Raw genomic sequence first — 15,547 nt, 5'->3', positions numbered from 1 at the left:
TCTGATTCTCTCTGAAACTGGTTTTTAATTTTTCCAAAAAGTTGATGATTTTAGAAGACTTTCACTCAAAAGCGCAAATGTGAGCTAGTTTCTTGTCATCAAAAAGTGAATTTGAGTTCCCTCTGGTTAACAGCTACGCAGTGTGTATGTGCAGGGCTTTTATTGTGAAAGGTAAGAATGGAAGGAGTGGAAATGGTTGAAAGGAGCCATCTTGGTTTGGTTCGGACTACGGAGCCTACGTATTATTGTACACTAAAGTGCACATTTTAAATATGAACATTACAAACATTGTGATTGGTTGATGCCGGTATTTGCGCTGCGAAAGCTCTGAAAAATCAACCGCACAAAAGAAAGTATTGCTTTTTCACCACATAATGTTTGCATTCTGTTTGAAAGCTCGTCATGACAAATAATAATTAGAAAAAAAATATTGATGTGTGAATTAATCACATGAAAGAAAATGCCCTCAGTGTGCAAAGGCCTTTAGACTGTTGATTTAATTTGAGTTATAGCCATGGCAAGTATTTTTTTACATTACTGAAGTGTTCTTCACCCAACAGAGATAATGTAGAAAAATGTGCTTTCCTTTATTATAATTTTTTCTTTTAGCTAAAATGGCTACCACACTTGTGTATGGCCTCCCAGCGCTGCTGTCGATTACCACAGATCACAGTTCACACATACAGCCTCGTGATTTTATGTATAACCTCGTGGGAGTATCAATGTAGTGTACGCTCATGCATTTGAAAAAACACACGTGGGAGTATGTTGTGTGTGTGCGCTTTTGTGTACTTGTACACATGGTGTTTGTGTATTCTTGTGTGTGCAGCAGGATGAGAGGCAGGCCTGAGATAAAAGCAGATAGCAGAGCAGCAGAGAAGAGCGGGATTAGTCTCATAGTCCAATCAGATAAGGATTACCCAGCTGGAGTATGCCCACCCAGGCTAATGTCCCGGCCTTAAAGTGGCATTACATTGTATTATGACACACGATCCACTGTACATCCAGCTGCATGGGCCGGATTACAGTTAGTCCCGAGTTGAGAGTGGATGGAAAGTGTATTCAGGGGCCTCGCAGCCACTTGTTGGAGTAGAAAATGAGCCTCCGTCCGGCTGGTATCACTACTCCTCCCCCTCAGCTGATCGCTGCTTGTGTAAAGTGACTCTGTTGCACTGCACCGTCACTCTGCCCTGCAGCGGACGATGGATGGGATTCATTTTGCCCTCAGCTGAGACTGCAGACGGTCACTGCCGAACACAACTGTTTTATTGGTCTCCACCTTGCCCTCTCTATTGCCCACTAAAGCCAAATTACAGGCCAGACATTACTGGATTAGGCTGGGCCCGGGGACAGTCTGAGAACAGTGCAGGACTCTGGCCTTCTGTTGTATTACTGTTGAGCTCTCCATTTGTTATAATTCTTCGGTTACAGCGACGTGCATCAGCAGACTCTGGTACCCGGGTATCAGTGTGGAGTTCATTGATTGGGTTTAGAGTGCAGCCTCAGGTCTGTTTAGGTTTGACACCAGTGCTGTTGTGCTGTAGCACTTTAAACAAATACGGTTACATTTCTATATTAGCATCGCACCTGAAATTGAGAATGTCGTTCCTAAAGACTGAGTCTGGACACTCAGGTGGGTCGCAGGAGATTTTATTAGGGTCGACAAATACATTTGCAGAATTTCTTCTATAATCTTTTGTTTAACATTTATATCTGCAGTTTGACAGGAGAGAGCCTGAATATTTGTATTCTTCTGATAATTTTTGCCGTCTTATAACATTGAATCTAATATGAAAGGCTAGCGTACATTCTGTTTGTTTGACTGATGAGAGGAAACTAACAACAGCCTGTTCACTCGGTCTAAATGCATTTGGTCTCATTTTTAAGTATTTAACATTTGTAAATATTTTCAATAACAAATGCATAAAACAAACAAAGACACGATCTATCAAACATATATCTCTTCTCAATGGCTGGTTTATCTATTCAAGATGATATGACGTGATGTGGAATCGCAGTAAGAATGGTCAGGTCTTAATTTTAATAAGTGGGTTCCCAGAAAATGTATTATTATTATGGTTGTTACAGATCATGGTCCAAATTCCTCCAGATCTGTTTTTATTAAACAAGACCAAGTGTTTTATCATAAAAGAGGCATACAAATATTTATCCTGCCCCTGCTTTATTTCTTCTACTCAGGGCTGCCGACAAAAGGGGAACACCGGATCAATTTGTCCCAAAAGACCCTGGATCAAAATAGGGCCCTAAAAGGCCCTCGAACCTTTAAATAATCTGCTGGAATAGTTTGTAAAAAAAATGCATGATTGTGAAAACTGTATTTAGTATTTGTGAGTCCCATAAAAACATTTTTCCCTCCCTAACGTGACAAAGTGGTTGTAAACAATTAAAGTTTCCCTCCCTGAGTCCCTATAATGCAAAAGAAATGGTTTGTTGGCCCCTCCCCTTCCGCCAGTAAACTTTCAAAATGGCAAGTCGTCAAAAGTTGGGTGCTTAGACAAGAAGAGATAAATGAAAAAGAGAAAATGATAGCAGAGGTGCAAGGGACTAAAAAGACCCACTTATACATCTGAGGGGTCGTGAGATGATCGGATGGAAAAGAGGAAAGAATACTTTCCAGAGCACAAATCGTTTATCAATGTGTTTAATGACTTCCTGTTTTCAGAAAACGTTTTAAACAATATTCTACTTATTCTTTTGAGCACAATAAGTTACAATAATCTATTTTGAACAGTGAAATGATTTCACAGTGATTGATGACATACCAAAAGCTAAGAGGTGATCATTTCACTACATGCAACATTACTTTTCTACATTTATGCAACACTAAAAAAAACACTGAAATGTATTTAACATCTTTATAACCTATTGTGTGGCCTTTGGGGGTTTCAGGCATTCACACATCTGTCTCCTAATAATACACATACACATGTATTTGACACTTTGTTGTTCCTACAGGCTTTTCTGTCTTTTTCTGTGCAAAAGTAGCTCAAAGATTTAAACTCTTTACCTTGCAGCAGACATGTTTCTCTTCTTGGTATGTCGTCTTCAGGTCCTCATTTTATTACCTGCGTGGTTAAAATATAAACAGATCTTTTACTTGTCAAGAGACCACCAACTCATCTGTTGACTGAATCAGTTAAACATCAGCATCTGATCCGTCGGGAGTTTTCTTGACAAAACGTCGAAAGCTGTTCGGTGTCGTTTTCGTTTCTCCACATCACCAGGTTGAACCGAACAACAACACACATTCATTCACGGTGTGCGAGTTTAACTGGTTTTGAATTAACTGGTTTATGTGGGAGTGCCTGAGGCAGATGTGTGGTAGGAGTGGCATTTCAGGACCCACGTAGAATAAACAGGAAATAAATATTTCGATCGTTTCGCCTCTGTCTTTCACGTAGTTTCTACGGTTTCTTTTGATAGAATATAAACGGAACACTTTGCTGGAAAATGTACTACTCGTTCGCGAGGCTGTGGTTGAGATTCCGAGGACGCATAACGAGGACCAGAGTGAATGACAAAGTTGGTGGTAGGTGTCGATGCCTGTTCAAAATACTTACGTCAATACAAAATACTTACGTCAATAAATCCTTTAAGAAACGCTCTGTTGTCCGTCTTATATTTGTATCATATATCGTTATTAATCTCATGTCAAGTCGATTTGAGACCGATGTACCTGTCTGTGCATCCATACAGCCTGTGAGTTAAACATATGAGCTCAAACACCGCGTACAGATGACTGTCAACTGTGGGAAGCTGTGATCCATCCAGATTAACTTGTGATTCAACTTCTGTAGGCTCTCACATCGCTTATGTTTTATATTAAAGACTACGGACATGCATCTTATGTTAACGATATTCTACACTGTGCAGCACACATTCATCCAGATTAGACATGACTGGTAACTCTCGTTTTGTTACTAGAGGGTTTAATAACTACACGCAGGGGTTAGGGTGTCTGTTGAAACATTACGATGGAGAGGCTTGTTGGAGTATTAATTTAGGATTTCGACAGCATTACCACGACCAATTATCCATCTTCATTACGAAAATAAGATTTGTTGTCTGGAATGTTCATATTTCTAATAAAAAAGAGACAGTCCTATTGTGTATGTATGTAAATGTTACTTTCTTGATTTATATAAGATATATAAAGGCCTTAAAACTAGGTTTGACCTAACGGCCCCTCAACAAGATGGGGTCTCTAATGTAAGCGTTGCCTTGAGGCTTTATTACTGCTGAGAGTATTTACAAACTTGCAATGAATTGAATTATCACAACCTACTACAAGGTGTGCCTGGAGACTTGGGGCCCCGAGAGGGTTTGGGGCCTCAGGGCAGTTAGCTGGATTACTAACCGGTCTTTGTGAATTATATTCTTTATAAACTAGGATATTAACTTATTTTAATCTTTTTAATAATTTTATTTGAGACAAAGTCAGCAGATATAAATATTGTGACGACCTCTTTGCTTTGCAAAGGACACAAACATAAAAATAGACAGATTCCTAAATTTACACCTAGATGCTGCTGCTACAGCGCCACCTAGTGGCCAAATAGCATGGTCACACAGACATATCTATATCCAACAAATGTGGTTGCAAAAGCACAATGTGTACGGGGATAAATATTTTGTTATGTAAACCCTGACCACAGCATTTGAGCAAACTCTGAGGGGCAGATATATCAAAACAGTATGACTTTGGGCACATTGTTGTTTTCACACACTCTGGGCACTTGACGTTGTGAGCTAAGCTAAATTAAAACACAATTTTAAAACAGTTATATCAGCCACGACCTTAGTGTGTTGAATAATGACAAATAACAGCAGGATGTGTTTTGTCAACCATTAATAACCCTTTCTTTCTGCTGCCAGCAGGTGGCGCTTTGCAGCCGCCTCTACCTCTGTGCAGTTTTCTTAAACCACTTCTTACCACAACTACCTGGAGAAACAGAAAGTAAATCATTTCATCTACAATCAGCATCAGGTCAAAACTAACACCTCTTAACCGGGGGATACTTAATTGTTCAGATTATTTAGACAACTGACTTCAGGAAACAGATCTCTATGTTTATATCTCTATGTCATGCTATGGTGTAAATGTATACTTGAAACAGGCTTGTAGACATCAGTGGTTTTGCTTTCTTTTTGTGTCGAAAGTGATGAAAATATTGTTTTTATCTGAAACAGACAATCTGCCTTTGTTTCCCTAAATTAAGGAACAGAACACATTAAACAAGAAGTGGAGGAAATCTCTTTATTACCGTAAAAATCAAAATATTGTACAACAAATTATTTCACTATTACTCATTTTTATATACATATTATATGAAGGAAGTCAAACTGTCCTAAAGCTAGATACATTTATTTGATAAGGTTCGTTCATTGTAGAATTAAAGCATTGCAACAATAACACATTGCAAAGACAAGTACCTCAACTGACACCTAAACTTTGTAAAACTGTTCTTCTCATAATTCTCAAAATTCTTCTCTTGTTGCATTACATTACATTACATTACAGTCATTTAGCAGACGCTTTTATCCAAAGCGACTTACAATAAGTGTATTCAACATCGGTATTCAAGAGAACTACTAGTCACCAGAAGTCATAAGTGCATCTCCTTTTTTAAACAAGCATCTAAGAGCATAAACCAGAGCCAACATCTGAGTACTGATGTGATTTGGCCTCTCAGTGTTGAAGCTTAACCAGAAAAAGCATCTCAACAGCATAATACCACATAATGTGCTCTGATCTTATTTATAAGACAGTAAATTATTATAAAGCAAAAGCACACATGGAATCATTGGAAGTGGCATTTCTAGTCTTAAGTAGCCTGGTATTTCTATCTTACAATTATTCTTAATGAAGTGTATTACTGAATGACATTATGTATTGAGACAAGCCTCATAGTCACGAATTATATATAAATCCAATCAATCTGTTCACTGACCGCTATCTACTACACAGCCCTACTTTCCTCCACTTCATCAGACGGAGATTTCATCTTTTCTCTCTAGATCTCCTTCTCTGGGTAAAATGGCGTCTCCAGGACAGCTTTGTCTTTCTCTGATGTCAGCAGACCTTTGCACAGGAAGTCATAGATCTTCTGCCATGAGTCCATCTCTGAGCACCAAAGTGTGGCTCTGGCTCTGATGAACTGTGAGACTTCAGTCTCGCTGCCTTTGGCCAGACTGATGCTGTCTTTAATGATGAAGAAGATATCCATGCCAAGGAAGAGAGCATTGAGCCCAATGTTACATTTCCTGGCTGTGTTTGAGAGGGCAAGGGACCCCTTGACTACTGCCTGACTAATATATGGTATTTCTGACGACACCCTGGAAATGCTACGTAGTGCTTTTGCTTTCTGCAGTGCCTTTAAAGCAGAGATTTCTGTAATAAGTGAATTAATGCCATGTGCAACTGGCCCCAGCTGAGAGAATACCTTGTCATATTCTGCTTTCAATTGACTGTTAAGAGCTGGTTGAAAGGACACCTCTCTCAGACAATCCTGGATGCTCTGCACATCCTCCATGAAGCTCTGGAAGATCTCACTGGCTTTGTTTTGATGTTTACAGTTTACGCCAATCTCTGTGGCAGTGGTGACCGCACCGTTGACTCCGCTGGTAATTCCCATCCCCATCCCAGTCATTGTCAGAGCTAGAGAAAGACCAGCTGTTACAGGAATTAATACCAAACCAGCGATGGAAAGCACACTTCCAGCTGCCCCCACTGAGCTGCCTGCCACACTAGAGATCTTTGACCCCTTGTTCATCCTGTCTAGCTGAACAGCATTCTCCTCCAGGTCTTCCAGAGACTGAAGCATCCTGGGCCTTCGCTTGTTGAACTCACTGATGAAGTCAGAACATGACACTTCCTGGAACAAGAACACCATGCGGAAGGGCTGGTAGTCCCTGGGGTAGAGGAGAGACACAATTTAAAAAAGAAAATGTATAGATTTTCGAAAGAATAGCTTTTTAGATATATAAATAAACGCCTTTAACAAATCATTGATATTTGGTAATTTTTTTACTTTTCAGTCTCTCTTCAAAAGACATTGATGACGTTGCACCAGCTTGTATTTTTTAAGTAACTACATTGAACTTGTTGCAGACTGACATGATGTCAGTATCAAAGTTGGAGGATGAAAACTAATGGGAGACCCCTTGTCTAGATTCACGTTAGTGTGCACGTACACTGGTTCGCTACAAAGTTATCAATATGAAAATAGTCTGTGTTTGAGTACAACTCCACGTCTTCACTGTGGTCTGAACTACAACATACTACACCTGTGTTAGTGTTTAGTGCTAGCAGCACGGGTCTGTGGATGGCAATGTTGGCCGGTCAGTCGGCCGGTCCTCCACAACTATTGGATGGATTGTCATGACATTCGGTAAAGATGTTCATGGTCTCCAGCGGATGAATCGTTATGACTTTGGTGATCCTCTGACTGTTCCTTTAGCGCCAGCAACAGGCTGATATTTTTGGATTTGACATTTTGACCAGACATTCATGGCTCATTGCTCATTACTCCTTTCAACAGGCTGAGCTCCACCAGTATACATTCACTGGCTGTGAGCACACAGCTGCAGCTGCACAGTTAATGCTCAGACTACGACTACAGTTGTGGTCTATACCTATGATGCCACAGTCTGAAAAATGAAGGTGCTAAGGGCTCTTTGATTTGTCCTCATAGGAGAACCCTGTCTGGTTCCTGGTAGAACCTTTTATAAAGGTTCCCACTGGAACCCTTTCTGACCAGCCTTTTCTCCTAAAAATGACTTCCCCATACAAAGAAACTGTGGTGTAACTGATGTTTTAAGGGAAATGCATTTCGTTGTGGATTATGTTTGCTTTTATCACAAATACATTTCAAATGTGTCCATGGTGGTGTTCAGAACCCATTCAGGGGGTTCTACTGAGAACCCTTTTATATTCCAAGGGTTTCATCTAGAATAGGGAGGAGAGCGAGTAACGTTTGCAGTAACAGTAATCACCTGTTATTATAACATACTGAGGTTCCTTTTAGTTAAATTATGGTGCGTTCAAGCTCCATTCAGTGAAAATTAGTATTGGACGAAGGTAAATTATAACGTTATCATAATGTGATAAAATGTAATCTTGTAAAATTTAGTTTTGGCGAGAAACTTGAATAGAACCAACCTATACATGGGAGATGCTTACCGGATTTCATTGAGCTGATTAATGTGATGAAGCATTCTTTGCATTTCATCTTCTGACAAATCCACATCGAGGTCCACCAGGGTTTCGTCATTCATCTTCAGGCAAAAGTCACTGAGGAAGCTGTGAAAGACACGGTTGCTATAAATTGAAATATAAATATGAAAACAAAATGTGTTGTTGGTGAAATGTCTCTTTACCTTTTCTTTAACGTCGTACAGATGTTCTGGGTGGTCTTAATGTATTTGTTCAGCTGATATGACAGCACTTCCACATTCTGAAGTTTGGGAAGGAAGAAGACACTTGCATCTCTTTTAAACTCGAGGAGGAGAGAGCAGATTATACGTGCAGCAAAGATGACACCCCAAACATGTTCAGGTCCGATCCCTTCTGGCAGATGTAACACCGGGTTCTCCACCATGAACACATGGAGTGAGGTGACCGCCAGATTCTCCACTGCATCCAGGAAGCAGTCGAGCTTCTCCAGACCTCCCAGAGTGTCCTTCAGCACAGCAGCCAGTTTTTGTTGATCGGTGACTTTTCTCATCTTTGTCCGCTCTGTCTTCCTTGCATCCGTCCATGTGGAGAGACTCTCACAGAATCCTCTCACTGTGTCAATATGGCTGAGGGTATCTTTGACGTACTGGGACAAGGCCCTCTGCAGGTTCTCTCTGTAACATGTAGACTAATCTCAGTTAGGGGAAAGGGGGAGGGTCTTTTTATTTAAAGGAGGGCAGATGGATTACTGAATGGGCCTCACTGGCCTTCACATACAAAATGCTACTCAAAAAGACACTGTAAAGGACTCTTAAGAGGTTCTGTGAATATTTCCTACAAACCTTTTACTTTGCAAGTTACCTAAGTTAATCACTTCCTGCTAGCTTTTATTTTGTAAGTGTATTTTGTAAGTCAGAGTATTGTAACTTGACTTCGCATAAAGAAAATTACGAAAATTGACGGTGGAGACTGAAGGAAAAGTGTTAAAATAAAATATATTCTTCTGAAATAAGAGTTTCCTAATTAACGGTTAAGCACCTAGCTGGAACGGGAACAAGGTATTGTGTTTATTGTGTTCATTGTGTGTTTGATATATTACTGTACCAGATGCTAATGTTAGCTTAACAGGTATAGCTAAATGACTGAACTGTAATTTCAAGCTAATGCTAGATTTTGGTTTAACATATGCTTTTGAGAAGTATACATGAAAGAAAGTGTTTGATTAATGCTCACATGTATATTTAAATGTCATTTTCTGAATGTTTAAACTCGTAAGAGCTCATTTATGTTTGATCTGTTCCGTAGCTCTTACGGTGTCTTCTGGAGAAAGGTCATAAGGAGAGAAAGGTAAATTTGTGTTCATCAAAATAAGGATGACGATTGAACATGAATAAAGGCCTCTGGAAACATCAGTACGCTTCACCATTATCCGGCTGGGGTCCGCTACAGACACTATACCAAACAGGAAGACTCAAAATGACCACAAAGAAACATCAAAACAACAACAAAAAGAGGCTAAACAATCATGAAGTCCGTGTGTCTTGCTCCTATGTAGAAGGGCCATATTGTCTCATAATCCGCCCATGAGGGAGGGTATAAAGTTACTTGACAACTGACTGCAGGACAATAGTTCATAAAGTGATTATTATGATTAAATAATTATTTATATTTTATCTGCATTAAGTGCAAATAAAAACACTTCACGTATGTAAATGTATATTGTGATATATAACAAATAACATACTGTATCTTTACTATGCATTTGATTTTGACTGAATCAAAGCCCTCATAAAAAGGTAGGTGTATGTGTGGAGAACTAGGGCTGCAACAACGAATCGATAAAATTCGATTATTAAAAGAGTTGGCAACGAATTTCATTGTCGATTCGTTGTGTCGAGCGATTATTACGCCACTCAATAAATCGCGGAGATGTTTGAGTATAAAAAAAAAAAGTTGAGTTGAGCGCGGAACAAAAAAATAAAAAAGAGCGGAGGTAGAGGAAAGACCATCGGAGAGACCCGTAACGTTGTTCTGAAACACATGGCGGAGGCAGAGAAATCAGTACGACCTAATGCCGTGTTCACACCAAACGTGGCGCGAATCATTCGCCACATCATTGCGCCACACTGCTCCCTATATACAGGGATGGGTCAAATGCAGGGACAAATTTCCCCTTCCGGGATCAATAAAGTATAATTAAATTAAATTAAGTTTAAAAAAATTAAAAAATTCGCGCTGCCGGTCTTGCCGGGGACTATTTTTGTTCATTCGCGCTGGACGCGCCGGAGAGGGGACGTGGCAGCCGTTCAACTGTCCGCCATTAACCATGGAAAAAATAACCTCTATTTCTGCTTAGTACGTGTTGTGGAAGTCACAGATATCCCGGGAAACTAAACGCCGTCATGTCTGGTTCATAACATTGTCCAGAGGAGCTCTGTGGATTTTATCGAAGTGTATTCACTGTGTCTAGCAAGCCACAGGTCGCTGTTTACTACAGCTGTATGAACACAAAATAAACTGATTTGGCTGTGATTTAACGGCAATAAACCGACAAAAAGGGACTCCGAAATAACTTCGTAATGATGCCGATTTGTAGGCTACTTGTCAATGGAGCTTGGATGGGTCGGTGCTAGGCTATGCTAACATTGTAGCAGCTCCACCAACACTCAGAATAACGTCATCTAGACGTAAATACGGCAGCTCTATTCATTGTTTGTACCATATGGTTTACACACACAAGCCACAAGCTAATTTGAGGTTTTGCTGCAGCAAAAATATTCAAACTTTACCTAAGTTCCGACATCTGTTTGTCTCCGCTTGGTACGCTGTCTACAACTGTCTTCAGATATTACCTGTGGAGACAAAATGTTAATAAAATGATAATTATGAAACAAACTCTGAAATACTATTAAATAGCACTGAGTGAATAACCTTGTGTGACCAAACTTCAATATGTGCAATTCACTGCGTTAAGTTTGGTTTTGCTTTCATCTCTTAATATGAACCACACCCACCTCTGTCTTTAGTTTATTCAAGGCGAAGCAGAACTTTATTCAACTGGGTTATTGTTTAACAAACATGTGTAACAGCATTTACTGAACACTACAGAGATGAAGGCTGAGATCGCTGTTGTCCTCTGCAGTCGTCTGGTCTCAAGCTTTTCTTCTTGGTGTTGTGGTAAATTGGGGCGGATACATCTTTCACTACTTTCATTTTCTGCTCTGTATTTTTTTAATCTAATATCCGTTTGGTTTCTAATTATTTCTTTGTCTGTCTGTAAGAGGAAGTCCCACAGTTGCTCAATCATTTAATTAATTATTCATTTAATTTCGTTAAGATAGGATATAGAACATTATCTTGTTTATATTGTAATTGCTTATATTGTTTATGTTTTTATCATGTAAAGTGTCTTCGAGTACCTTTTAAAGCGCTATATAAATAAAATGTATTATCGTTATTTTCACAGTTTGTCACTTATTTGGTTTACTGGAATGTTCTTGCCTCAAGGCTCATTCGGTGGTTGTTTGTGCGCTACATCTCAATCTTTGATAACAGCTTCTCGTGTTTGTCTGCAGTAAAAAATACAATCCTAGAATGATGAGGTGCCAGTGAGGTGTTAAATAAGATACATGCATTTAATTAGATAATCCGATACACCGTCTACTAATATTTTAGGCTTTGCTGTGAAAATAATCTGGAGTTTTAGCAGCAATAAAAATATTCACACTTTACCTCGGACGTCTGTTTGTCCCCACTTGGTACGCTGTCTACTACTGCTTGTGGCTTCAGGTCCGTGTCAGACTACTGCCAGCTCTCTTTATGCAAGTCACGATCCACGGAGTGTTTCTGACTCTGCCACTTCAGCCAATTAGATGACAGCATCTTGTCTCGGGGCCTTCGGCTCAGTTTTGTTCCGAGTCCCCCCAGTGGGTTAATCCAGCTCTGACCGTAGTAATACGCAGACGCGGCAGCACCTCCCACTTCCTTATCGCCCATCCCCGCATTGCATCCACCGAATCTCCGGTAGGTCTCCATACTGGTTGATAGTGTTTTGGTTCTACAATCAATCCTTCATATCATTTCATGAAGATAGGCTTTATAGAACTATTATTATTCATGGCTACTGAACTGAAGGCAAATATCCGTTCATCTATCTTGACCACTGTGGGTGTGCATGTTGGCACATAACTTGGCCACCGAGAAAATACCTCCTACCATCCGACATACAGAATCTAAACACATATCTGCTTGAATAACAAAAACTAAAGGTTAACATTTGCACATAATAACAACTCAAATGCAACTTCCAACCTCCAGTTGCAGTAAACCACTATAATCTCATTTTAAAAAAGTGCATTGACCAAAAGGAAATTTAAAAAAGTAAAAGCAGAAAGTGAGTTCTCACGAAATAATTATCCTGCAAACAAAAAGGCCAAATAAACAGTGCACAGGAGAGCTGGAATAGCTTATGTACTGATTGTTTATTTCTACAAACATAACTGGCATTTCTAGAGGTGTCAGGTTAAATTAAACTTTAGACTGTGTCAAAGTTTCATCTGATATCTGCATTAGAGATTTATAATCCTAGCTTTAGGTCCGTGTCAGACTACTGCCAGCTCTCTTTATGCAAGTCACGATCCACGGAGTGTTTCTGATGCCCTGTCCACACTACTCCGTATCTCCTTGGATGCAGATTTGTCAAATAGAAACGATCTCCGTCCACACGGGAGTTTCAGCATCATTCTCGAGTTGATCTGCGTCCACACTGCAGCCGTCGAAGGCGGACAGCACGTGACCATTAACTACACTGGGCATGCGCGTGACGGTGTAAACAGGAAGTGAATTGCTTGCTTAGTTAAAAAAAAAAAAAAAATACTCGCTCTGTCTCTCCAAATTTACTTTAACATCAACACTTACACATAAACGTTTACTAGATTATGGGTCCATCAATGTGGTCTCTCACTCGTTTCCTCCGTGTTGTTGATGTCTGTTCTCACTAGTAGCTCTGAACGTCATGTCCGCCTAGCTAGCTTCTAAGCTAATTTTAACATTACCGCCAATGGAGAAATGCTAACCGCGATTAGCATTACAGCGGTGCGGGTCTATCTCTCTCACATCAAATTTACTTTAAAATCAACACTTACACGTAAACGTTTACTAGAATATGGGTCCATACATGTGGTCAACACACGTCTCTCACTCTATTCTGCTCTTCCTTCGTGCAGGAAAGCTTAGCAGATCGCTAACAGTAGATCCGTGAAATAAAGACCATGGAATCCATAGAAGAGTTTCAAGACTTCAGTGTGAATCTTTATTTGTAAAACTGTGGAAGCACAATATGAAATATGGCTTTACGAACTGTCCCTATACACATTACACGAATACAAAACAACAATCCATGATATAGCCAGCATGTAACATGTCCGCCTAGCTAGCTTCTAAGCTAATTTTAACATTACCGCCAATGGAGAAATGCTAACCGCGATTAGCATTTAATACAACACAAATGTTATACTAAACACGCGAATAGAATATATCTACGTACATATTTTCATGCTCCATAAATACATACTTACAGACTAAGGTCTCTCAAGGCTACCAAACGGAAGAAGTAAAACGTTAGAGCAGCGTGTCTTCTCATTAGAATCTAAAAACAACGAGCTGCTCCATAAGGCTGATGCCGGTCACGCCGCTCGCTAATCACTCCAATAACAGCTGCTTCCTCCACAGAAATGCAGACTTTTACTGCATAGCTGCTGCTAGCTGTTGTGCTAGCAGCAACGCTTGCAATTAGTTATCCATGTTGAAATGAATCGCTGGTAGCCCAGTTTGTTTTCTTCCGGGTACGGGTCATGTGATAGTGAGTGTGACGAATCAGGGACGGAGACGTCATGGTTGCCAAGAACCAATCCAGTAGCGAACACGGGTGTGGGCGTAATTTTTTCTAAGCACATCCGTATCCGACCGTCCACACGCAAACGCAACCCCGGAGTTCTCAAACACCTCCAACCTCGCCAGAGTTTTCAGATCCCTCCGTTTAGGGTGCTCCAAAACTCCGGCGTAGTGTGGCTGCTCAGTGTAAACGTAGCAAATACGGAGTAAAAACGGAGTAGTGTGGACATGGCCTGACTCTGCCACTTCAGCCAATTACATGACAGCATCTTGTCTCGCAGGCTCGAGGGCGTATTGGAAAACTTGGCACGCCGATATGCAAACCTACGCCCTACAGAGAGACATTAAATGACCTCAAAGAGACACTAAATGGGGGGCGACTGGCTAAGTGGAGATCAGGGTCGATTCCCGGCTTCGCTGGTCACACTGATCATTCCCTCTCTGTGTTTGTGTACATGTGCAAACACGCGCATGGGGGAGGGGAATGGTGGTTTCTTCTCTTGACCACTGGAAATGAGGAGGCTGAATAGCTACAAAGATCAAATCCAGTGAAAGGGAGTCATTGTGGCGAGAGGAAATAGCCTCTGACAACGAGCACAGAACAAACAGAAGGAAGCCGTCAGCTGTTACAGGAATTAATGCCAAACCAATGATGGAAAGCACACCTCCAGCTGCTGAAAATGGAATCATAACAAAAAAGTTTTGTCTCCTACAAACAATATCTAACAGTTAGCAGCAGGAAATACTAAAATATAAAATCAATCTCTCTCATAGACTATGTTAAGATAATGTCCATCAGCATCGATAACCAAATTCAGAGCCATAAGCGTCCGCCTCATCATCCAAACACTTCAAATAGTTTTTGTTTTAGCAGCAGAACTCTGCAGAGAACAACCAGAGAGCTGCAGAGTGGATTCTTCACTTCTCCCAGTGACTCCAGTGAAAACACCAGTCAAGGTTTTAACACTGCTGACATCAGCAATATACTAGACATCATTCTGCATCAACTTCCTGATAACATACTGAAACAACTTACATTTCTTCTTTGCTCTTCTTAGTTCAACATCTGTGTCAAGGTCAGTGTCTGCGTTATCCACTGTTACATCTGAAAGTATTTCTAGAATATATTAATTCATAACAGTGTTTTTTTTCACTAACAGAAAACACTTTTAATTTTCAAATTCTTATTTATTTATGCAAGAAAAATGTGCACATTGATTCATACATACATAATAAAGAAGAGCATAAGGATTGTACAGAATGTAATTTGCATATTTTTGCTCTAATTTAATTTTACAGTAATTGCAACTCTAGAATTAAAATAGTAATTATATTTTTCATTAGTGTTTATCATCAGGTAAAGTGCTAAATAACACACAATAATAAGTCATGTTTTGAAACAGGTTTAGCAAAAGGTTCATTAATTGAATAAACTGGTTTATGTCACTCGATGTACAG

At 40.0% G+C, this 15,547-nt stretch overlaps 1 protein-coding gene and 1 pseudogene across 3 annotated transcripts in view; both read right to left on the bottom strand.

Annotated features, from left to right (window-relative positions):
• Window positions 1-15,547, bottom strand: part of LOC142945155 (uncharacterized) — a 42,372-nt gene that overhangs the window by 19,984 nt on the left and 6,841 nt on the right. The gene's annotated exons all lie outside the window — the stretch shown is intronic.
• Window positions 5,982-11,997, bottom strand: LOC142945213 (uncharacterized; annotated as a pseudogene).

The sequence above is a fragment of the Anarhichas minor genome, unplaced genomic scaffold (assembly GCF_050575085.1).
Source record: "Anarhichas minor isolate MPS153535 unplaced genomic scaffold, ASM5057508v1 ptg000007l, whole genome shotgun sequence".
NCBI lineage: Eukaryota > Metazoa > Chordata > Actinopteri > Perciformes > Anarhichadidae > Anarhichas > Anarhichas minor.
The sequence above is the reverse complement of the archived record's forward strand: the minus strand, read 5'-3'. Positions and strand labels throughout refer to the sequence as shown.